Source organism: Taeniopygia guttata, chromosome 11 (genome assembly GCF_048771995.1).
Source record: "Taeniopygia guttata chromosome 11, bTaeGut7.mat, whole genome shotgun sequence".
Taxonomy (NCBI): domain Eukaryota; kingdom Metazoa; phylum Chordata; class Aves; order Passeriformes; family Estrildidae; genus Taeniopygia; species Taeniopygia guttata.
This window is the reverse complement of record NC_133036.1, coordinates 20,311,391-20,337,586: the sequence shown is the minus strand read 5'-3', so window position 1 is coordinate 20,337,586 and position 26,196 is coordinate 20,311,391. Positions and strand designations below refer to the sequence as shown.

At 43.3% G+C, this 26,196-nt stretch overlaps 1 long non-coding RNA gene across 1 annotated transcript; it reads left to right on the top strand.

Moving 5' to 3' along the window:
- The first annotated feature begins 18,953 nt into the window (after nucleotides 1-18,953).
- Nucleotides 18,954-22,430, top strand: LOC140684880 (uncharacterized). The gene is made up of 2 exons (XR_012057807.1): nucleotides 18,954-19,289; nucleotides 21,681-22,430. It is a non-coding gene; the product is annotated as an uncharacterized lncRNA (long non-coding RNA).
- The last annotated feature ends 3,766 nt before the right edge of the window (nucleotides 22,431-26,196 follow it).

The following is a 26,196-nucleotide window of genomic DNA, read 5'->3' as shown; positions in this document are numbered from 1 at the left end:
TACATTACAAAAATATAAGCAGTGCGGTTGGGAAAATTTAAACTTTCTTCATAAATGTATAATCCTGATACACAGTTGGGTTTGGAAGCTTTGGGCACACTTTAAATATGCTGGAATTTTCTATTTTGTATTCCTGCAGTATTATTTTCTCCATAAGAAAGTATGGAGCTTTCAGTAGAAAGCTATTCTTTAGAATGCAAAGAAACAAGTAAAAATAGTTATATTGGGTCCTTCCTTATTTCTATAATCCATAAAATTTATGAAAAACCAGTCTTGTGAAATTTATTTCAACCAATGACACGGAATATGAAGCAGAAGGACAAATAGTCCCCTGCACAACTCTATTAGAAAATAAAATTTATGTATATATGTAAATACTCTCCCCTAAATATCAGTTAGGATTGCAGAGTCCTTTCAGCATGGAGTTCATATTTATAATTTTCAAGAATAATTATTTTCAAAGTTGACAGTAAAACTTATTCTCTATTCTCTTCCATGTATGTTGAAAATCTTAATTACTTGCTTCAGTATGTATTATTTTTACTTCAACATTTCTAATTCGGTTCCTAGTATGATAACTATCTTTTGAGAAGCAATTATTATATATTTCTCCTGCTCAGTTTTATTTATTCCTCTATACTGAATTTGCTTTGTAAATGAACCTCATTGCTGTAGGACTTTGTGGTTTTCCAAATAATTTATCTTTATGAGACTACTCTGAGCCAGAAAGGTGCTAATACAGAGATTAAAGTAAAAAATGAGCACCAGGCTATCCAAGACACCTCAAGTAAGAGGGCAACATGCACTTCCCAGTGAGCAGAAGTACATGAAAACCAAGAACTTTCAGTAATACATAAAATGTCTCAAGGCAAGTTTGAACTCCCAAAACTTCTAACCTACACACACCCAGATTGGGACACCTGAGATTCCTCCCAGCCAAATTCCTCCCTTTTTTCCCCAACAATCTGCCCTAGCAGTGGCCATCCTGCTCTTGAGGAATTCTTTCCCACGTTCTGAGCGAAGATTGAGGTTTAGTGGGCAGCACTAAGAGTTGCCAAAGCCAAACCCTGGCAAGTTCCAAACCTCGGCTGAAAACAATAGGAAACATGTTTCTAGAAAAAACCCACAACCACATGTTTAAAAAAATTAAATCATTTCTTTCTCTGGCTTGATCCTAAATGTATGTCTGCATGCAAAAGTGTCCACTCAGGTAAGGTTTTCCAGAGTGGCTCAAGCTAAGGCTGATTCCCAAGCAGATGAAAATGGAAATTCATCAGGGAATCCCATGTGGGCCCAGTGAAGGGCATTCCTCAGCTCAGGCTGTGGCAGCTCCTTAGAACCACAGCAGCTGCCTGCCAATAAATTTGGAGCTATTATGGGAGTGTGTAACAACTTCAGGTTTCAGACTGAAGTGCCATGGCTTTATTTCAGTCCTTCTCCCAGCTCTTTTATTACTTTTCCAGGCTCTTCATTTCCCTATCCTGAATGAGATGTACTGAGGAACAACCTCAGTTTTCCATCAAATGAAGCAATTTGGATGCCAAAACCACTCACCCAGGTTCAAAGAAGCCTCAAAAGAAGTGGCAGATCACATCTTTTCCATCTGACACTGGGCTATTTTGGCCTTCAGACTGAAGCACTCAACAGAGAAGCTGAAGAATAATGTTTCTCATCGGGCATTTTTTGGAATTTCTGGTTATGTGCCTGCTGCTATGAAGATGTAATTTTATTGTGCCCTGTGAGACTGCAACTGCATGCTTTACAATACTGTTATATATTTTAATACTGTGATATTATCTGCTAGATATCATCCTTATTAGACACGAGACAGAGCATTTATCACACTTAAATGCTTCACAGTTCCCAACCCCGAGTGTATTTTTATTAATGTATACAGGTGATAAGAAATACAGAGTACAGCAGAAATTCAACTGAGAACCTACATTACCACCCATTTCAGAGTTCCTAATATTTGTATCCATTGTGAGAGGTGATTTGCCCTGAAATGAAATGTTTATCTTGGCTAGCCCTACCTCACAGCAGTAGCCCTTCTAAACACTCCTTGAAAATACTTCCAGATAATATCTGGCTCATGTTCCTCCTTCCTCTGTTAGATTCTAAACAAAGATTTGTTCTTCCTATTTTGTGCTCAGTGTGGACAGACTCCTGGTATGAGGAATTCCTGTCCTGGATATTGTACCCTGCAAGAGGCACCCTGATGTTTTCCTAACCCCGGGCTCCATCCAGCGCCGTGGCACTGAGGGGCTCCCGAAACAGCCCAGCTCCCCCAGGAGAGGGGAGCAGCATACAGGAACATGTATTTTAACCTTGTTTATGCTCAATAGTCACAGAGAGAGCGTCAACAAACAATCCACAGAAGCCTCATATAATATTATCCCTCTCTCTTCCTTCTAGGCAATTGACTGGAATTCCATCTTTGCACAGAACTTAAACATTCAATGATCCTGCTGCATGAAAAATGCCTTTCAAAGGCTCTCTGCAATGCTATGAGGACTGAAAAATTACATTTACTGTGGAAATACATCTGTTTGCTAATCCTAGTGGGCCAGGAACACCTACACTTACCAAATATGCGTAAGAAAATAAAGACTTTTTTCCACACAGAATTTCTCAGTAAATAATACATTTGTAATTTTCCAGTTTTACTCTCTTGGACCTGGTTTCTCTCTCCATCTCCCTTGCACTGTAAATTTGGAGTACACATCTGGAATTTAAAAGGCACAGGATACACCAGACACGGTTTCTTACTCATCTTCCCAAGTTCCTGCTTGTATGGCACAGCCTTGGACCTTCCATAGCACTACAGCAATAAAACAGTACAACAAAAACACCAGAAAAATGAAATTCATTCCAGATTTATGAAAAAGCTCATTTTAACTTTTTTATAATTCATTAACTGGAAACGCAAAGTTGGTCAGGTGCAACACTAACCAGATTTCTCTCTGCAGCAACCACAGCACATCAGCACACTTTAGCCTGATCCATGATGGCTTACATGGTCAAAAAGAATATTTTCCATAATCAAAATAAATACTAAACTCAGCAAACAAACTCCCTGGGCAGTGGCATTTCCCTCCACTGTAAGTCTAGGATAAGAAAGGGGAAAATTAATTTTGTGTTGAGAGGTGTCCACGTGGGGATTCAGTTTTAAATAAATTGCTCTGTCACAGCAGCCTCAGCAGCGCAGTCCCTCAGCAGGGACAGCACAGCTGGGCACAAAGGGACAGGCTGTGATCACACACCAAGCACACCCAAAGAGGCTGAAATGGAGATGGAGCAGATTACAGAGACAATTCCCAAAACATTCAGCCATGCATCCCCACAGTCCCTCACCCTGAGCTGCCATGGGACAAGGAAGAGCTCCCTGGACAGAAATAAGGGTTGAGACTTTTCCAGGGGGAGGAAGAGCACTACAGCAGCCTGGGCTAGTCAGCAGCACTCCCAGGGGTCAGGGGAAAGGACTGGATGGGGAGCAAAGCTCCTGAGAGGTTCCTGAGAAATCACCAAGGGCAGTGGGCATGGAATTGCAGAAAGCCCTCCAGTCCCCCCTGAATGTGCTAAAAAGCCCTTGGCATTCAAACAGATCATTCAACATTCCAGAAGGACAAAAAGAGAAAGCAAAGTCTTAGAAATTGTAAGAGGAAAACCTACCGAATATGCAGTCACATCCCAACAACTGTTTATGGTTTGGTTTCCCCATCCCCAAAAGATTCTGGATTCCCTGGACACACAGAAAGGTGAAGAGAAGGGCAGCAAGAACAAGGGAAGGTGGGGAAGTTTCAGTGTTTTGCAAAACAACTCCATGTGTACATGTGAATGTATGTCCAGAATTAACACAAATATCTCACTTCCTCACACAAAACTGGTACATTGTGCCCCTGGATTTTAGGAATGTTAAAAAATATCCAAAAATCCATTAAATTAGCAAACCAAAAATCTGCCAAGTAACACAGCCACACAGAAAATCCAGTGCTGAAAGACAACACAGCAGAGTCTGGGAGGCCTTTCTGGGGAATCATCACTCCATTTGTATGCTGCCCTCCCACAAGAAAGGAGGAAGCTGTGAGAGGGCAGGAAGCCTTTGGTGGAACACACAGCTGGCAAGGTTACAAATGCATCCAGTTCCCCAAGTGCCAATCCAGACAATCCTTATTGTTTCTCCTTAATTCATTTTGTGAGAATTCAAGAAACCCATTTGCACAATTAAGGGTGGTTTCACGTTTCCCATTCTGTTTTCATTTACCATTCATATGTTCACATATCTGTGCAGGCAGGGCTGCCCACTCCTTACCCAAGTAAGTGGAAAAATGGGAGGTCTCAAGCAATTAGCTGAGGTACTCTGCCAGTGCTTAAATGAACCATCTGTTCCAAGGTATGCAAGAGCAGCCTGCCTGGAGCCACAAGGCAGCTCCACAACATCCAGCCACGCTCTGGAAAGGTTCTGGCTGCAGATGTTTCAGCATTAAGCCCAGAAAGGGGCCACATGCAGATGAGGCTGGCCAGAGGCTCCCTTTGGCTTGTGGGGATCTGGGGTTTGGTAGAGTGGGGGTGGAAATGAACACACAGAACACCCAGAACAGGGTGGGGAAAGCCGCTCCCAAAAGTTTTCTGAATGCATTGTGCAAAGGGAGATGAAAAATTAAAGGTCAAGACAGTGGAATTAACAATATTTCACCATGGCACAAAGGGATTCTTGAATGAAGAAATGTGGCCTTTGCTGCTCAACTACAGCTTTTATCTGGGATGGGAAGGGCAAACCAGGGAAAAGACTGGGGTTTTGTCTCCCCAAAACCAGACCTAAAGCGTGGCCACCTCCAGCACCCAGCTCCAGGAGTGTTTTGTTAGTACATGGCTGACATGTGTACAGGCCAAGACTGAAGATGATCATTAGAACTGCTCATTAGACAAAAGGCTACTAGGAGAATGACAATTAATCACTTGGCATTGATTGAAATTCTTGATGAAATGAAGCATGAGCTGTTGAAAAATAATTGAATGTAATCACAAAATCCATGAATCATTCATAGAAAGCACATTTATTAAACCAGAATTCATAAGTAAGATATTTTGTCTGGCTGTTTTTCTCCTCTTTGGATCCTGTCCTGTTGGATGCACAGGCAGCTGTTCCTCCAGCACAGCTCCACAGAGCAGACAACAGGAAAACATCCCATACAAGAGCAGAACAGCAGTTCTGATAGCTGACTTATAACCAAACTCAAAGAGCTTTTGTAAACCAAAAACCTAAAACCAGGTATTTGCCATTAAGGAGAATTCAGAAAAACCAAATTGGCTTTGTGCTGAAAAACATTAAAATCTTAGCAGCCTTCTAAAAGAGTGAGCAAGGTTTTCATTCTAAAGGTGAAAAAATTTAGAATTAAATCAGGATATACCTGGAAACTCTTTCTCAATACCAGTTTCTAAGGAAAAAATAAATAATGCAATGTCACAATTTCAAAAGTCTTGTCAGAAGTGTCCCTTTAGACACAGAAATTCAGTTGCTGGTAGTTTTATTTAAATTTTAAATCTATCATTAACTAAACACAGATAGAGCCAACATGAATAAAACTCCCAGTAAAAAAACTGCTGACCATATTATCATGGAACAAATACTTAAGAACTGAGATTGGGTTCAAAGGGAACCTCATTTTCTGAAGATTGCAATCAAATAATTTTATATAAATTCTGCTTTTAAATTTCCTAAGTTACAATCAGCACAACCATTATATGAATTGAATTAATTCCCCCTAACACTGATTGATATTTAAGTAAACATGAACTTCGCCCTGAGAGAAGCTAAAATATTTATGTAACAGGGAAAATTGCAACCAGCTAATCCCAAATGTTAGATTAGATAAAAATACATCTTTAATCATGTAACTTTATATTTAGCAAACTAAAAACTCCAATGTTTTAATAGAATTTCAAAGAGAAATTCACTGCCAAAAATCCAAAATGTGAACAGAAAAGGTGCTGACTTATCTGTTAAAATCACAAAAACTTGTATCAGAATGGCTGAAGCACACAAATATTTCTGCTGCAGTGGATGAATTTTACCACAAAAATCTTTCTTATCCTGCTTCTCACATTCCCTGATCGCAGGAGCAGCACAAAGCCAGGAAAACAATTCCCCCTACAAACACCAGGCACAACTGAGATTATGGGTGGGACTAAGGCTGGCAGTGACTGAAACCATCTTTATTTCTGCCATTCCTCCTTCATGAAGAAGCACCTTCTCCATGGGACACGGGCACCCACAGGGAGTGGGACAAAGCCCTGAGTTACTGCCACTGATGCCAGCCCAGGCAGGACGGGGAAATCCCAGAGCACAACCTCTGATGTGCACGAGCACCACTGATCATCCACCAGAAGGCAGAGAACTGCCTGGTACTGCTGCAAAAACCCTGTGCAAAAACCCCTGTGAACGACAAAATATGGTTGTTCTAAGTGCCAGCTGGAAGAGTGGGGAGGAGGGAAAAGCACATCTGGACAAACTTGTGGAGCACAGGATTCCCCAGGCACGGCATCCCCTCTTCCACGGGATATCTGCACTGCTCCCAAGGCAAGGACGTGGCCAAGAACTCTGCCAGGACCGAGATAAACTGGCTGTGGGCTGTGCTCTCACTACCCCTGGCTGTTCTCTTCACTGGGCCATCTTCCTCTGCCAGAGGAAAAGACTTAGACTTAAAAGGAGAAAGACTTTAAGAAGTCCCAAGCTTACACATTATGGAAAAAGCATTGGGCAGGTTTTAATTATTCCATTAAATACAAATCCCACCATCATAAATTCATTTCAAAGACAGCTGAACTCTACAGAAGTAGCACTAACCTACTAAAACAAACTTTTGGAGCAAAATCTAATTTTTGCATCATTATATTTCTGCTGCTGAGCTGCACACCCCCTCACATACCCTCTCAGATATGCACACAAACCCTTAAACAGTCAAATATTACCATGACATTATTTGAATAGGATGCTCAGAATAGATTTAAATGAATCTTAATATGCAATACCCAGAGAACTTAAACAAGTGGACTGTTACTTTTCCTAAAAGAATCAATGAAGTGATGCCACTGAACTCATTTTGGGGAGACTTGAGGGGACACCACTGCTTTTATGGCATCACCAAAAGAGCCACGATGGCAGCAGAAACGGTGCAGCAGCTGCTGGAATTTGGGTGGTTTTCAGCCATTTCTGTGAGCAGAATGATGTGACACAGGGACTTTTACCCCCTGACAGAGCATCTGCAGCAGGGATGGGCTCAGCCTGCGTGCTACAGATAAAGACAATACAAATGCAAGCTCCAGGAATAACCTCGTGGAGAATTTTATCAAACAGACTTTGTTTCCATGCATTATTTATCCACATCTACATTTCAGTGAAAATGGCCTCATTTGAGTTAATTGATGCTTTCCTAGGGGTATTTGTTAGAAATCAGTACTGCACATCCCCTGGTTTATGTTGTATTTGTAGCTTTGTGTCCTCACAGGTACCCAATAATTATAAGTTCAGCTATTTAAGGCAAATAAATTGCAAATAAAGACTTCATTTACTTATTTCAATCATCAAATAAATGTTGCAGGCGTTTTTTGCAGAAGCCTGAGTAAAAAATGTACTGCTTTTTTGGTCCTTCCCCTGCTATTATTTCTGAACCAGTGCATTTAAGATGGAGTGTCCCAGAGTGTTAAAAAAACAAAATGAGATAGCTCAGAAATTAAAAATTTAACTTGTGAAAGATGCTACTATAACTGGAATTCATAAGGATTTATTAAAAGTCCTCATAAAGTTCTTCTAGTATTGCAACAGTAATTATTCCTTCTCTTCCTCATCAGTGATCCCCCTTCACTTGCACAGTGTATTGTTAAACAAAGCAGCCCAGTTCTGTAGGGAAAAGCCCCCAACAGGCCTCCTTGTCCAGGCTTAATGGACCCTGGTCCACCCCACTGCTTAACCCCTCTCAAATTCCCTTCCTGTCCCATCACATGCCAAAGATTAATGGTTTTCCCCAGGTTTTGAGTTCATCCAAGCCAGAGATGAAGGTGCAAAGGGATTTATTCCCATTTCTGGCCAATTCTACCTGATGTCCCTCAAGAGAAAAGCCTCAGGAATGTCCAGCATGGCTCAGTTGAGCCAATTTGTTATCTCTGGTCATGTACGAGGGGAAAGGAGGCAGCACTGATGATGCTTAAGGAATGATTCTTGCAAAATTAGAGCTCCTAAACGTCAAATTAAGGCCAGACAGAAGTAAAAGTACAAATCCATGCTTGCAGCTTTTGAGAAGCCCATATGAGAATTAAGAGATGGACTCACACATGCCCTGTGTCCATGATTGTGCTCTGATTTCACACCCTGCTGCCCTGGAGACTGCAGGTGCCCTCAGCTTGGCTGGGAAGAGCCAGGAACCTGTGGGTGCTTGGCTCAGCCTGGGGGAGCACAGGAGGGAGCAGGGGCAGCCCAGAGCTCAGCCCCTCCTGGGGGACAGCCCTGGGACACAGCAGAGCTGAGCTGGGCTGGGCTGGGCTGGGCTGGGCAGGGAGGAGAAGCTCAGGGCTGTGGGAATCCAGGGCTTCCCTCGGGCTGCCCTGGAGGGTCAGGAACCCCCCTGGACAGAGCCCCCAGAGACACTGGCTGTGATCTCTGTCCATGGAAAAGAGTTTTCAATCTTACAGGATGAATTACAAGCTCTGAGTGTTTGATACAAGTAATAATTAAGTGTGGCACGGGTGCAAAAGTAAAATTTTAGGATTCTAGATTAGGGGTTCAGAGGGGACAAGATGGAGGAAATTGGGTGTGTCTTGTCCTTTTCCTCCTTCTTCATGCCCTCCATGTTTCACTGTGGTGTTGGCATTTTTCTGTTGGTTGAGGCTGGGGACACACTGTCCAACGTAGGTGACAGATATTGGCACATTATTGTAAATCCAGCACAGGTAGTTTGTGGTATTTAATGTTTGTACCATCCCACTGAGGGCAGAGCCCCACACGCTGCCCTGCAGGACAGAGCTGCGGCAGGGCAGCAGAACATGTTAGAGATAAACAGAATAAACAACCTTGAAACAGCACAGACCAATTATGGCTTCTGCTTTGGCAGTGGGGCTGACAGACAGAGACTTTCCACAATCTCAGAATGATCAATACCCACAGATTCTGACGAGGGGCAGGGAGGGACTTTATTTGCAGCAGGAGCACCCAGCCCTTAGCGTAGGGCACAGGGCTTGGGTACATGGTGTGTGCTTTCACAGCAGTGGCACAGGTGGGCTCATCCCAGCTGGAGATTTCATGGCTAAAGAGTGCTCTGGCAGGAGATGGCAATGGCACAAGGGCTCTGCAGGATCCTGCACGTGGCAAAACACCCTGCATCGTTTCCAGCCTGCCCTCCCCACAGCAAACACGCTACCTGTGCCTGCCTTGCTGCTTTGCCCTCCTCCCTTCTTTCGAAGGTCCCAGAGCTGTGGAATTCTGGAAGGTTACCTCCCAAATCTCCCAGTACAGCACCATCTTCCCCCTCATGCTCTAAAATGCAACATTCTAAGAGCAGGAAAAAAATGCTGCTCTGCTGGTGTTATTTGCAGGCTGACAATGGATGTTTGGAGGTGAATGGATCTGCTGGAGCAGCACCCAATGCTTTCTGTGAAAGCTTTGTGTGCTTCCCTGTGAAGAAGATGACAAACTGCCATGTGTGCCTCCAGCAGCCCCAGCCTGTCACGGTGAGGGTGGCTGCACAAACCTCCCTGGTCCCCTGACTTCAGGGCCAGGGTGGTGGAAAGAAAAAGGAGCAGGAACATTGGAGCTGCACAGAAAAGAACTTTAATAAAGGGTGAAAACAACAAACACAGAGAAGCCGTGCACAGCACGAGGGGCAGGATCCAAAGGCCTGACACACAGGGGAATTAACAACAACCCAGGTAACACTTGGGGGTGAAACGTTCTAGAACTACAACCTAGGGAAGTAGAACTTGGACGAATTAACATAACAACCCTAAAGGCTTATGGGGGAACTCTCAGGCTCGCCCTAAGTTAAACAAATGATTCCTAGAGCTTGAAACTACTGCCTGGGTCTCTTGGGGTAAAATCCAGCTGATTTTGAGTCACAGCTGGACCAATTTCCACATTATCCTGTCTGCTTTGTCTTCACAGCACCCTGAGCTGCTCTATGGCTGTCATTTTCCTTACAGAGCAAAGAAGATTCAGAGCTGTTTCAGGGTTTGTGTCTCCAAAAGGGATGAGGTTCATGACAAACACCATACATTTCACCCGCACACAAGGCAGGGAGAGGCTGTGCTGCTTTGTTTGTCAGGCTGTATCTAACCCTTGGAGGGAACTTTTCCTTTCCTGGTCTGAGACTGGAACACCACAGAACACTGTCCCACTGCAAAAATACTATCCTGCCTTATCAGGACTTTTTTTTCCTTGCCCTTTTAAACTTTGGAGCAGCTCTCAGCTGCTGACAGGGTGCTCTGCCCAAATACAGGCAGGATTCTGCCCGTGGTAGTGGGAATGGAGCTGAGGAAGGATTTCCTGCCCAACCTTCCACAGCTCCTGTGCTGCACAGCCACTGCAGGAGCTGCAGGAGCTGCATCCACACTTCCTGCAGCTGGGAATGCTGCTGCCTCCTGGCAGGGCAAGGGGAGGAATTCTGCCTCAAACCAGGACCCAGGGATGCAATAAAGGAATTGAACTGTTGCTGAAGGTTATCTGCATTCCCTTTAGCTCGAGTGAGGATTCAGTACCATCTTTAGGGACTCCTACAAACTGGGAAAGTATCTCATTTTACAGAGCTGATTCTGGTCATATTGAAACATTTATAAAGGGAGTGAGGAAACAAAGAAGTGACCACTGAATTCAGCAACATAACAAACATTACTCTTCTGTAAACAGGGGCAAAAACTTCCATGGGGCTCACCACATCAGTATCCAAGGGGTTACTGTTTTTATTTTAATTTTAATTTGAAGGACAGAAATGGAAAATAGTCTTCTTACAGTCCACGGATTCCAAATCAGAAAAATAAGTTCAATACTATTCATACAGATACACATTTGACTCAAAAAGCAGAGAATGCATTTCTGATGATAGCAAATCAGAAATAGAAAATAAAAAGTCTAATTCTGAACTTGTTCCCTTTATAAATAAATTGCAAGAAGATAATGCATTTCTCCTATATTTTCTAGTGAAAGCAATGCAGCTCCCAGCAAAGCAATGGAAGCTGCAATATTAAACTTGCTGCTTACTCATCAATTTTCATATGAAAGCCTCATTGGCAAGAGGCCCAGGCACAGAGAGGATGCTATTGTAATCACTATTTCTACCCCAAACAATGTTGACTATTTAATTATTAAAGTATTTCTTTCTAAGTAGTTATTTTCAACCACTAAGTCTGACAGAACTGAGAGAACTCTTCTGTGCACAGGTTTGCTCAAAAAAAGGTTGATCACTGAATAATCACTTCAATTTTCATGTTTTAAGCCGGCTGTGTCCTTAAATACAAATTCAGTTCCTGTGCCAGCAAGAAGCTGATATGAAGCATTGAACTTGTTATCAGGCAATGAAAAAGCTGAAGTTCCACATCTCGTTCCCAATTTCAGTCATATTTTCTCTCACATTGCATTTTTCATTCCCCAGTTAAGTGAGGCAAACAATATTGAGAGTATTCACAAAGGTTTGGAAAACTATTTCTGTTTGTGAAAATAGGTATTTGGTTTTGCCTGACAACCCTGTGTGGTTTGGTGATAGGCAGGAGAAAAGAGAATTAAATGCACCAATATGCTATTAATTGACAAAAGATTTTGCTTTCAGTGCTCTCTGTACCTGCCAGGTAATTTTAAATCTGGGATCTATGCATATAGTCAACATGGAAAGGGAAGTTTTTAAGCATCTAAAGATGCTTTAGGCTTGCTCCTGTCCTGCTGCTTGGTCAGTGCTGGAGGTGCTGCTCCTGATCAGGGGACAGCAAAAGGCCCCTCAGAGCACCCCTTGCTCTAAACCCAAGCAGGACATGTAGCCAAGGACCACGAGCAATCTCCAGAACAATTCAGATCTGTGGCAAGGAACTCAGGCTGCAATGCCTCTGGAGTGTCAAGAATCTTACTCCTCCAGTGCATCCAAGTATTAAATTAGTTCAGCCTCTGAAGGTAGTGGCCACTGTCTTTACAAGAAAATATATCATTTCAGCAAACTCCACTGTTGCCAAAGAGCCTCATTTATCCTGATATTAATCTGGAATAGACTCCTCATTTCAGGCCTCCCTGGACTGAGCAATTCCAGTAACTAACTCAGCCCCTGAACCATTTTGGGTGTTTGGGGGTGATTCAACAACAGCTGACCAATGTCCAAAGCTCACAGCATTTTAAAAACCCCTCACTCAGCTGTGCTGCAGCAACAATCAGAGTAAGAAATAAAAGCTCTAGGCACTCTTATTAGCACATATATTATAATTACTACATTTGCAAAGGGTTTAAGCCTATCTCAAGCTGTCAATTCTTGCCTTTTGTGTCGCTGTGCATTCTGCTGTGCGAGCCTGTGCAGTTGGGCAGTGCCAGGCACACAACATCAATCCTGAATAAACAGGAGGTCACAGCACTCACGTCCTCAGAGCTATTACAGAAATTGCAGGCTTCATCCCATCTCAAATCCCAGCGCTCACTTAAAAGCTCCAACCATATAATTAAATGTAGGGCAGCTTAAAAGTGGACAATTCTTTTCAGGCTTTGCACAGCGCTCCTCGGTGAAGCCTTCAGCAATTCTGCTCTTTTATCTCTGAGGGCTGACAGATGGTTGTCAAAACCAGGGGCTTGCTGGCAAAAAGTTTTAAGGCAGAGGAAAAGGTACAACAGTGTAGGAGGAGATACTTAAAAGAGAATAAATCTCTAGCTTGCTTTCTTCAAAGCTAGCATCCCTCCCCTGCCTCAGACACACTGAGGATGAGTTTAACCCAGGGTAACTCCTCTGTAGTCTAATGGCCTTACACCAATGAGTATTTTGACCCAAACTGCTTGAAGACATGCCTGGAAAAATAACCTATTTTGCTCACCGTTCTGCTGCACAGAGGGAAATCTTTCTTGTCACTCCCTCCAGCTCTCACATCCTAAGCTTTGTGTAGGAACTCTCCCCTGCTTCCTTCAGCCCCAGCAGTGGCTCCTCACAAGGGCAGGCTGGAGGAGCCTGTCCTTTGCTGCCGTGGATTCCACTCTCAGATGTATTGCTGCCAGTGCTGGAAGAGCCTGGCTCTGCCCTGGGGTCCTGCCACGGTTCCTCCTCTCCTCACAACGGAGAGGAACCATCCCAAAAAATCCCTTTCCTGCCTGGGGCAGGTGTGCTCCCACTCCCACTGCCTGCTTGGACAGCTCAGTGGCACACAGGACACTCAGGGATCTTTCAGCAAGGAAAACTCCTCCTGGGACATGCAGGGGAGAGGGGGAGCACCAAGGAGGAAAACGGAACCCTGGCACATGGGGAGAAGCAGCCTGCTCAGGATCAGGCACGCTGGGCTGTGGCTTCAGAAAGCAGGCCCAGCTTGTTTCTCGCAGGTTATTCCTTTTCAACTCAAATCTGTTTTAATGTCAATGGAACTTGCCTTTTGTCCGTTTAGCACAACTAAATCAACTTATACAATAAGTGAAATCATATTCATTTGCCATTCTTCAATATACAAATTTAAGTATGTTTAATAATTTTAGTCATTAAACTGTTCTTGAAATTGCTTTAGTGTGAGCAGACTACACTCATTTAAATTCCCTTTTACAGTAACCTATACTCTTTTCTTATCTTTCAAAGGAAAAAGCCCAATGTGTTCTTAGTGTTAAGTATTCAGATATTCATTATCAATCTATTCTAGGAGACATCTACGCATGTTTTGTTGTGAAATCAAATCATAATTTAATTACTGATGATTAAAGACTGCCTAATCTAGCTGTAAACTTTTTTTTTTTTTTTAGCCAGTGTAAAAACCAGTGAGACACTGCACCATTGAATGAGAGAATCCAATCCATGGCAATAACTAAGAAACATGATTCAAACTGAAACAATAAAAACCATTGAAGTGAACACCTGTCTCATAATTAGACAAGTTTTCTATTCCAGATGTTTTATCATTATGCAGTAGGAAAAATGCATTTTCTACCCAGTTTAGCATTCAGCTAATTTTCAGGCCAAATTTAAAAAAAAAAAAAAAAAAAAAAAAAAAAAAAAAAAAAGACAAAACAAAACATACCCAAACCACCAAAGTCCTTTGTACTGGACAATTTTCATTTCCACAAGGAATTTCCGTGTAACTCCAGTACTTAAGACATCTAGGGGCATCAGATTATCCAAGATATAATCTATAGCCAAGAATCCACGTTTAGGCAGTTGTTTCTCACCCCCCTTTGCTCTCTCCCTTTTTGCAGTGCATGGCTCTCCTTCCCCAGCACTTTGACTGCAGCCAAATATGCTCTGGATCCGCTGCTACCACAGTGACTAAGCCACATTTTTTCTGTATCACTAAAAGCACATTCCATGTTTTCCATGCCCATGTATATGGGCATGATGCAAACCTCTCATGTCATCAGCGGGATGATATAACCCAAATTCACACCAACTGCAGCTTGACTTTTCGATTCTTAATACAAATGTCTCTTATTCCTGCCAACAGATGCAACTTGAGGAAGACTTCATTCCCACATCTGTGTCCAGGACTTTGCAGGGAAGTGTGCAAACAAGGGATAAATCTGTGCAGCATTTATCTCACTCTCAGAGTAGCCTGACAGTCAATCCATCCATAATAAACCGGTACAGCAGGCTCTGCATTGCCCAGAATTCCTGGGAATCCTGCAGACAAAAAGTTCAGAGTCCAGTCCAGTGCTGGTGGCAGCAGGACAAAAACACTCCTGCCAGAGCCAGGGGGAATGCTGAGTAAGAGAGAGAGGAACATCTTACCCTGCTACCCTGCTACTGCAGCAGGTTTGGACAACTTTTATTACTTTAGAATTAGATGCCATCTCCCTGCTCTCCTTGTTTTGTTTGGGTTTTTTTTTTGGTTTTTTTTTTTTGGTTTTTTTTTGTTTGTTTTTTTTTTTTTTTCATCAGTACCAAAACACAACATGGAGTTTTCAGCCTCCTTGGGCTCAGCACAGTTGCACACCCTGTGCCACATGCGGGACACCTGAGGTGACACCTCACACCTTCAGCCTCTGATACAGAGATGAGACATGGGATGCAAGGCTGGAGCAGTGATTTCTGCTGGCTCCAGAGGAAAAGAGCCAACTCCTGGCTTTCCACAAGTTGAACAACTCCATTCCCCACCTCTGAGCCCCCACAGACACAGCTGGCACTCTGCTGTCTGCCACCCAGCCCTGGCCACCCTCCTTTCCTCAGTCACACATTGAATGGAACTAAATAAGCTCATGTTTTCTTGATTCCCAGCTGGGAGGTGCTTTTTTCTTCCAGACACCTTGAATTGTACATAACTCCAGCCATAATTCCGGGCAGCCCTTCCTGATAACAAAAACCCCAGTGAACATTGGGGTGAAGACGTCCTGTGCACTGTGCTGCAGTTCTGCTCCTGCACACACCCACTGCTGAGCAGGGCAGGGCAGGGCAGAGCTGCCAGCTGGAGCTGGAGCTGGGACAGCTCAGCCAGGCCAAGGAGGAACAGGCATTTATTGATGCTACTACACAGCAAATATTGAAACCTTGAGAGGAACACAGGCCAAAGGTAATAAAGCAGGACCAGTGTTCTGTTCACCCCTCTGGCACAGATGAACAGGACTTTCTCAGGAGGTGCATTACCTGTACACTCAGCAAACACCCCTGGGCAGGCCTTTCAGAAAGCAGCTCCTCCTTTAATAAAGCAATTATCCACATTCAAACCATCACCCATCCCTTCCAAGTTATTTTTACCACTGGAGACATAAATGATGAAAACTTCCCAGCACTGTTTGCAAATACTGAGCTTGAATTTCCAAGTTAGGCACCAGTCCATGGAAACAAACCAGTGCAGAACAGAAATCCTTGTGATGTATCCAAACATCCTGCAGGCAGCAGGTGTCCTCTCAACTGGTGTAGCATCATTCACACACTTAAAAGAAAAAACCTTCTCATGTAGTGGATATGGGCAGCAATTTCAAACAGTGGTTCTGTCACTGCTCACGTGCTGCTCACGCTGCACTTAATAGCCACAGGCACCTGGAAAAGCTCAGAACACTCAGTATTTGGGAATATAAGTGAGCTGGAAGCTGGGTAAGCCAGAAGAAGTAACAGCTGATATTAATCTTCATTCTGATTCCCAGGGAATTAATACTGAAGAATGTGTATTACTAAGATTTGCTAATTTGGGATTTCTTCTTGTCTTGGTCCTTCACTGTTCTTCAAATAGCTTTGGAAAAAGACATATTCTTCCTGTCAGAATTTAATATCTTTGTTTCAGCACAGAGCTGAAATTATCACAAGGGCAGTAAATTAAAGTCTGAGATTTTTGAAAATCAGAAGGAAAACCTGAATTTAGTAGCAAGAGACAAATCCCTTCTAACCTCCCTCACCTTTATTTCTTATAAGAGAGAGTAGAATCTCCAAGTCTGTCTTTCTTGTTCTATTTACAGAACAGGGTTGGTCTCTCCAGGCTCATTCCCTTGGCATTCTCCTTGGGACACACTACAGCTGGCAGGATAGAAATCTCATTAGGAAAATATTTCATTTTATGGAAATGAAAAGTCAGATGCATAGAAGCACAAACATGAGCTGTATCTGTATTCCAGCAACCAAACAATCTTCAAGGAAACATCTGAACCAGAGTAATAAAGGTAAATGAAAATGGATTTAGGAAACAATATTTTTTTTTCCAGAACTCTTGAGATTCTTTTTGAAGACAAAGCAGCATTTTAATTTCAATTATTAATTAACCTCTTGCATGTGACAACTCTGTTCCAAAATCTGGGGTGTCTGGTAGAGCCCAGTTGTTTCCTCTGACTGCTGCTATCACTCAATCTCTTGGAATCTTCTTCAAAACACTGGGAATTGATGATCTCAGGAAACTGGTTTAGCATTAAGTGTCAACAGCAGAAAGATTAAATTATGATTAGGTAAACATAAACAAATCAGAGACTCCTCTGCAGCAGTGGCTGCTGTGCCTGCCTGCCTGCCAATTTGCAATCAATTTTTCAGTAATCTCCCTGGGCTTTTTTGCAATTTTCCCGACACACACCTGGCGTGGGCTGCAGTCTGAGCCTGCTGGGCAGTGCTTGTGTCACCTCCAACAAATTCCACGTGCTTTTCCTGCTAACATCAGCTCGAGGGGCAGTTCTGAGAGCATCCCCAGCTCCCACTGCTCTGCACCCAGGCAAAGCCAGCAGCAAACTCAGGTGGAAAAGGACTGCAGTTTCTCCAGGAAACTGCCCTTCCCCTGGACTCCATTTCAGCAGGACATGAGATATATTGCAAATTATTCAGCGTTCATTCCTCAGAAAATAAGGAATGGAATTTTGATGGTGCAAAAACCCACGGAATTATTTCTGTTCTGTATATATGGTACAAACAGAATGGTTGTCAGCTGCATTATTGATTTTATACCTAGCACAGGGTCATGGAATGCTTTAGGGACCTTGGAGATCATCTCGTTCAAACTCCCTCCATTGGCACAGCAAAGGGAAAACTTCATGGAACTCTCTCAGGAAAAGCAAAAGAGAAAACGACAGAAATTTAGTGACCCTAAACAACTGCACTGGAAGAAAGGATCCATTCTGAAAGGGCACAGGGTTGGGAGGATGATCTCCATGGAGTTTCAATTTAATCTATTTTCACTTTCTGTGGTCTTCTTCCATTCCTCTTACTTAGAACCCCAGACATTTCAGTAGTTTCTGTTTCTCAACATCAAGGAAAAAACTTCTATAATTCTACTTTAAAGTTCTGGTAAACTTGTGTTTCAATCATCACAGGGAGAAACTTAATTTATTCCCGGGCCAAAAGGAGCATAGGGTGCACTCAGTGCATTAAAGTTCCCTAAAATGGGCTCCATATTCAGCTCTGCAGGAGCCTATTGATCGTTGCCAATAAATGACCACTTACTGAGTCTCCAATTAATTCTTCAATGCAGCAAAAGCAAGTGTTCTTGTCACCAAGAGAAGACTTCTCCTGCACCCCTCCATCTAAAGAGCAAAGCACAAAAGTCTGGTCACAAATTATATTTGAAGAAGAAAAGGAAAATATCTACTTCCAACAGAGAGGAATTTCTATTTTTTGTTTAAAAGACTATTCACCAAATTTCTGTTACAGATATTAATATAGACCAGTATGGCTAGTAATAAAATTATTCTTATAGAATACAATTTTTAGAAATATATTTTTAGAAATAATGAGCCATATATAGTCAAAGTGAAAATATACAAAATTAAGATAGATTTTTTCAAACTATAAAAAAATGTTGAAAATGAAAAGTCAAAGTCAAGATTCCATTGATCAGCCAACATTTCTGAGGTTTCTGCTTCAATAAGGTCTGTGGATGGCACCACACTGAGAGATTTAAGAAGCCACCAAAGAGTCCTGCTCAAATGAACATTAACCTTAGTCCAGCTGTGCCTTACTGTGGCCAAGCTGGGCTCATGTCAGTCAGTGCCACAAATGAAATATTTCATGGGCCCTTCCCAGCACAAAACAAACACAGCAGAGAAGTTCAATATAAAGGATCAAATTAGGAAATTCACACCCTTGGATAGTATTAAATATTCCTCTTTAACACTGTGCAGTCACCTGGCATTACCCAGGACAGGGGGATGGATTGGAGAGCAGAGACAACCACCACTGGTTTATTTCTGCTATTAAAGAATAACTTGAAATACTCAGAAGAAACGAAACACTAGAAATGGAACGACCTTCAGTATTTGGTGTTAAGCAATATTAAGTGACAAACTCAGTACTTATCATTCTTTTTTTCCTGCTCTAATACCAGTGTGACTGACATTTTTCCATTTCCATAGCGTCAAGTCTGTAATGCTTAAAATATCTTGTGAAATACAGTGCTCAGCTTTGTCAGCTCCTGAGTTATCAGCATACAGGGAAAATAATGCCTGTGTCATCAGCAACCTTGTGTGTCACCCAAGGGTAAAATATCCTGCATTCTTCCTTTTCTCCACCTCCTTGATAAATTAAAAAACACAGGCACTGCTCATCAGTTTCCCATGAATTATTTCTCTCACCTCTATGGATTTGCTCAAGAGTGAGAACGAATCTGAGATATTTGAGTGCTGCAAACCAACCTGCCCCAGCTGGATCCACTTGGACATCTCTTGCTGCTGGGACACATTACAGGTACAGACTGGCACCATTTGTTTTTTCACAGCAGAGTAAAAAAGATTCCTTTGTAAGTTAACAGATAATTCCACCCCCTTTTCCCTGGGAAAAAGCTGTGAGAATGCCATCCCTGCTAAAGGCTGCTTTCCCAAGCCTAAGTGCTATAGCCTGCATTTCCCCTCACCTTTTGTTAGAGGATGCAGATGGCTGGGACAACAGGAGGAGGGGACAAAATTAAAGAGAAAATGAAAAGAAAAATATAATTTTCCTCCCCAAAACTCTCCTTTAACCTTCATGCAGAGGGAGAGGCCTGTGGGAGGCTTGTGCAGCACGGTGTCCCACAGCCAGCAGCTGATCCTGGAGCACAGACGTGCAGTGCCACACAGCCTCTCCTGCTACTCAGAGCTAAACTGCTCTGGGGCAGGGTCAGCTTGGACATGGGGAAGAATTTCTTCCTAGGAAGGGTGATTCAATGCTGGAATGAGCTGCCCAGGGAGGTTTGGGGTGCCCATCCCTGGAGGTGTCCCAGGAAGGACTGGACATGGCACTCAGAGCTCTGGGCTGGGGACAAGGTGGGGACCGGGCACAGCTGGGACTCCGTGGCCTCCAAGGTTTTTCTAATTTAAATGGTTCTGTGATCCTGGAACACAGCCAGGAGCCTGAAGACTGAAAATGTTTCTCTGACATGGAAACAGGATGTTTTAGGCTGTTTTACTCAGCCCCTAGAAGGGCTGAGTACACTGAGCTCCTGGAGACTTCAAATCACAAATAACTGAGGCCATCCTTTCTCCTCCTTCTCCTTCTCCTTCTCCTTCTCCTTCTCCTTCTCCTTCTCCTTCTCCTTCTCCTTCTCCTTCTCCTTCTCCTTCTCCTTCTCCTTCTCCTTCTCCTTCTCCTTCTCCTTCTCCTTCTCCTTCCCCTTCCCCTTCCCCTTCTCCTTCTCCTTCTCCTTCCCTTCCCCTTCCCCTTCTCCTCCTTTCCTTCTTCTTCTTCTTCTTCTTCTTCTCCTTCTTTGCTTTCTTGTTTGTTGTTTTCTTTATAGTCTTCATCTTCTTTGCCTTTTTTTTTTGTTGTTGTTTTCACTTGGGGGTTTCCTGTCTTTTTTTTTTATTATTTTTTTTTTTTTAATGTATAGTGCTGCTTTAAGCTTGTTTTCCCTCATTTTCACACAAATTCTACTTCTCTGCATTACTATTCACTACAATTTGCCATACGATGACAAATAAACTGTCAAACCACCTGATACCAGTAGAACTTCTCCTAAATCTGTTTTAAAACTTTCTTAAATTGTGTGGAAAGCATTTAAAAACTAAAAAGCCTAATAACATTCTCTTCCTTTGAGTCTCCAATCCCCCATGAACATCCTCAGCCTCTTCTCCTCCCTGTGTACCTCAGAACAGTGTCCTCAGTTCAGAGCAGAAAATTACGTATGGGAAGGGAGCCTTGCGCAGCTTAAACTGTGACCAATATGATTTCCTTCTTTCCCTCACTCCCTTCCCACCAAGTGCAGCTGGAAGTGCATCCTAAAGGTACAAATGCATCAGGAAAAATAAATTACTTGTGCTGTTCACACGTGTTGGGCACAGCTACCTCCCCTGAGTTTTATTTCTGCCTGACAAAGGAAGGTGGAAGCACATCCCCAGTGCGAGCATCCTCTGCACACCTGAATGCTGCATTTCCAAATCTGTGTGGCACACCCATCCTGGGGACACCAGTGACAAATCTGTGTGGCACACCCATCCTGGGGACACCAGTGACAAATCTGTGTGGCACACCCATCCTGGGGACACCAGTGACAAATCTGTGTGGCACACCCATCCAGGGGACACCAGTGACTGATTGCCACCGAGATGAAGGAAGTGAATGTGACACTGCTTGTTTCAGCACAACCAAAAATGCATTTTAGGAAGATTGGTAGGAAAAGAGCATCTTGAAAAATCATGGGAGAAATTAAATACTCCTCTCCCAGGAGCATTAGGTAAATAATAATGAAAGCTGAATAACAAAGTAATTATTACTACTAAAATTAAAATATATATATAGGTATATATATATAGGTATATAGGTACCATGTCTGTTTCAAAGGCCCAGGTGTTATAATTTTTCCTTACTGAATTCAGACTGCTTTAATTTTTGTTAGCTGACAGCCTAAGACAGCTTTAATGCTTGTAGTGCATTGAAAAACAGTTTTGCAATATGTACAAAAAGGCCACCCTATCCAAACCCCAGGCATGCTCTCATCAACCCATTCAGCCTTTGACAGCTCAGTTTCCCACTTTTTATATAAGCTATCTATAATTTCACAACATAAATGTAAGTTATAAGGGTTTTGGTTTTTTTAAGACTTTGCACAGAATGAGGATCCCCCACATGGCTGCAATGCCCATCTATTCTGTTTATTGCTTCCAGCACAATCAAGGAGAGATTTTCTAAGAGGAAAGAAGGTTACAAATTGCCAGTGAAAACCCAAGATAATCTTTTCAGGAATTCCTTAACAAAACAATAAAAAAAAATGTTCAAGATGGAAAGATGTCGAAGTTCATGAAAGGTTTATCACAGTGTCAAGTGAGAACAGGAAAACAAATTGTGGACAAAAGGAAACCCAAAGGAAGCCAGAACTAAATCCCTGTCCCGTGGCTCAGCAGCCGCCTGTCCTCGCCAGGTGACATTTCAGTTCTGTTTTAGCTGTGAGGGGCAGAGGAGGAGTGACACACACATGAAATGGAGCAGGACCACCCAAGCCTGGCTTGCAGCTCTGGGTTCCACCAGCTGAAGAACCAAAAGCATCAGCCAAGATCAGGGGGTGCAGCAGCAGCTCCTGCCCTGTCTGCAGGAGCACAGCATCCCTGGCACTCTGCAAGCACCAGGAGCTGGGAAAAACAAGGAAAATGTTAGAGCCTCAGCCCCTGCTGAGCCCCCAAAGCCTCCCAAAGCTTCTGCAGCCCAGCAGCTGTGCAGGACGTTCATCTGATCGCAGTCAGTCTCAGGGGAGCACGCTTCATTTCAGTCCCTGAAGTTAACACCATTAGAAGATACATTTCCTTGATGATTAAAAATTAACCACAGAAGTATTTCAAAGCTTTTGAAATAACTCCAAACTAATGAAAGACTAATTGCTTCACTACATGTCTTCATATAATAATGTATAAAAAATTGGTGTCAACTGTCTTGTGTCAACTCCTGCATCAGTTAATTACATGTTTGCCATCAGTCATCCGCAGTCACAATTAAAACAGGAGAATATTGTTATAATTAGTTTTCTTGTTTAAAGCAAGAGACAACTGAAGGAAGTGTTAAAACTTGCTTTACCTTTTTTGTTGTTAAGCTGCCACAGTCACCAGCACCATTTTAGGAATCAGCTCCATGGGCAGCTGGCTGATGGGAATTAAATCTCTGAGTCTTGATTCACCTTGAGAAAACTCTCAGACTTTGCAAATGTAAGTTCACAAATTCCAGTTTGTTCTCTCTTAGTTTTTGAAACATCGTGAGCAACATCTAGTCATTTATCAGATTAAATACACCGAAATTTCTTGTGGATAAAAGTCCAACACATGAAATTAGCAGGCAACCACTGCCTCTGTTATCATGGAAATAAAGTAGGACTGGAGAGGAGGAGCCTTCATCCCCCCTGACTGATGGGGGAAGTCTGCATATCAGAAGTTTGAAATCAGATGTAGCAACTGCCCACATGTCATTTGAGCCCTACATTGTGAGCAAATTCCATGGGAACATCTCCACTGAATTCCCTGAGTTTCTTACACAAAGAATTAGCTTGATTTTAAAAGCTGGTTTGCTTTGTTGGGTTTTGGTTATTTTTTTTAAACCAAGTATGAATACATCACAGCATCTCTATCTCAGAAGCTTCCTGAATACCAGTAAGCAATTTCAAGGAAAAACAAAACAAAACAAAACAAACAAAAAAAAACCCCACCAAAAAACTAAAAACCTGGTCTTTTAGAATTCCAGCTGCTGCTCTCTGGTTCCAAACTGAAGTTACTGCCCCAGCAAGGCTGGAAGTCAAACCCAGCTGACATTAAACAGGTAAAGCAAGACAGAACACCAGGAGCTATTCCAGAGGCAAGGGATATGGCAAGGCAGTATCCTGGACTTGGAAGCATTCCTTCCCAACCTTCCAGAGAATGAAATGTTGTGAACAAAACATACACAGAACACAAAAATCACCACCACCACCACAATAAATGCATGCTTATCTAAAAATATAGATATTTATCTATTGGGCCAAACCTATTTTTCTCAGAAATATCTTACTCTAAAATTGTTTCTGCAAGAAGACAGTTGGGACCAAAACTGGGGAGGGTGTAATTTTGATATTAAATTAATTAGAAACTGGATATCAAAAATCTCCTGACACAATATTTGCAATATTTTTAAACACAAGAGCTTATATTTATTTTCAGTTCCCCTAAGGATGAGCATGATCAGCACAAGAACACAAGAACAGCATTTCACTGGCAAAGCTAACTTAGTTTTTTGGGTCACTTTAACAAACATTTCTGCCTTTGCTATATTAAAATACAACTGCCACACAGAATTTCTGAACTAAATCTTGGCAGTTACACTTAAAAAAAAAAACAACAACAACAACAAAAAAAAACCCGAAACAACAACAACCATGAAACAAACAAAGAAATCCACCTTCATGACAGTATCCTACCTCCCCTGAAAGACCACCTGGAAAAACCAAATGGAAGAGAACGGAGGACACCTGGAAGGTGTCCTGGAACTCCAGGAGCCTTGAGCCCCACTAGAGGCAGGATTTGTAGGATTAATGGATTTGTAGGGCAGCTCTGGTCCCCACACACCTGGCTGAGCTCAGAGCCTTCCATGGCCCCAGCCCAGCCCTGCCCCTCTGCAGGGGGATGTGGCTGCAGGAGCAGCCTGGTCATGGCCATGGAGCAGCCAGCCCTGCACACAGCAATGCAGCCAGCCCTGCACACAGCAGTGCAGCCAGCCCTGCACACACAGCAATGCAGCCAGCCCTGCACACACAGCACTGCAGCCAGCCCTGCACACAGCAGTGCAGCCAGCCCTGCACACACAGCAGTGCAGCCAGCCCTGCACACAGCAGTGCAGATGGGATGGGATGGGATGGGATGGGATGGGATGGGATGGGATGGGATGGGATGGGATGGGATGGGATGGGATGGGATGGGATGGGATGGGATGGGATGGGATGGGATGGGATGGGATGGGATGGGATGGCATGGCATGGCATGGGATGGGATGGGATGGGATGGGATGGGATGGGATGGGATGGGATGGGATGGGATGGGATGGCATGGCATGGGATGGGATGGGATGGGATGGGATGGGATGGGATGGGATGGGATGGGATGGGATGGGATGGGATGGGATGGGATGGGATGGGATGGGATGGGATGGGATGGGATGGCATGGCATGGCATGGCATGGCATGGCATGGGATGGGATGGCATGGCATGGCATGGCATGGCATGGCATGGCATGGCATGGCATGGCATGGCATGGCATGGCATGGCATGGCATGGCATGGCATGGCATGGCATGGCATGGCATGGCATGGCATGGCATGGCATGGCATGGCATGGGATGGCATGGGATGGCATGGCATGGCATGGGATGGCATGGCATGGCATGGGATGGGATGGGATGGGATGGGATGGGATGGGATGGGATGGGATGGGATGGGATGGGATGGGATGGGATGGGATGGGCAGCCCAGCCTGCTCCAGAGACACCTGAGCCATGGCACCAGTGTTCACACAAACACAAGTTTTCACCTTCCACCACGTTTACACAACAGAGCTGCTCTCCACAGCCAGGACTGGAGCCTCTGGAGCAGCAGTGGGAGCCTCTCCATCCCTGCACACACACCCCAAACACCTCAGCAAACACTTCAGCAAGCAGAGCTCGTATCACATTTTAACCCATCCCCACTTTAAATCCAGAAAAATTAATTTTGTTGCCACGTGCACACGGAGAACTTGGTGGGTTCCACAGGACTGCAGCACAGCCAGACCATTCTAACACTGCATGCCATTTCACCACCACCTGAAGCACACCAGCTGCTCAGATGCCATTTCTTGTTGAAAATGAATTTGAAACTTTCAAAAAGGATGGAAAAAAATCATCAGAGTGTGGAGAATGCCAGAATCAGGCCAGGGGAAATCCCAGATGTAGCAACAGAGCACACGACAGCTTCAGGCACTTGCATCCCTCAGCCCACTTCTGGTCATTGTCTAACATATTCTTGTTGTAGTAAGGCTTCAAAATCAGAAATATCATTAGAAAAGTTGTTTAAAGTGCTCCTCTCAGCCTTCCCTCATGTTTTAAAAAGCTTCTCTGAAGAGAAGTGTTTAAAAAACTCATGAAGAAGCTTTAAACACTAAGCATTGTCTCTATTTAGAGTTACAAATTATTCATTTTACCTTCAAAACTGTACATTCACTGTGAAGGTACAGTACATAAATCACTAAGAAATATGGTCTTACTCTGCGAGGCTGAAATTCAGTAATTTGAATCGCATTTAGGAAAATATGCCAGTTTTTCTCAGTAGAGCCCTAAAGGAAATGCCATTTTAAAATTTTTAAATAAAGATCCATCGCCCTGGCTGAGATTTGTGCTTGCATGGAGCACTGGGGGTGTTAATTCCCCAAGGGAGCAGGAGCAATCCTGCTTTTGGTTCTGCTGCTGAAGATGGGACAGTCCAGAATGGAATTTCACACAAAATACATTGATGACAATTCTCTGTTTGAAGGATCTAAACAGAGGAAACTTCTTGGATAAAAACCTCTGATGGCTGATATTGCAACACTGAAGCTGAGGAGAGTTTTGACATCTTCATTTATGAACCCAAAGTCAGATGATTCTTCTTTTTCTCTCCCTTTTCTGTATTTTTTTTCTCTTTTATCATGCAAGTCATAGA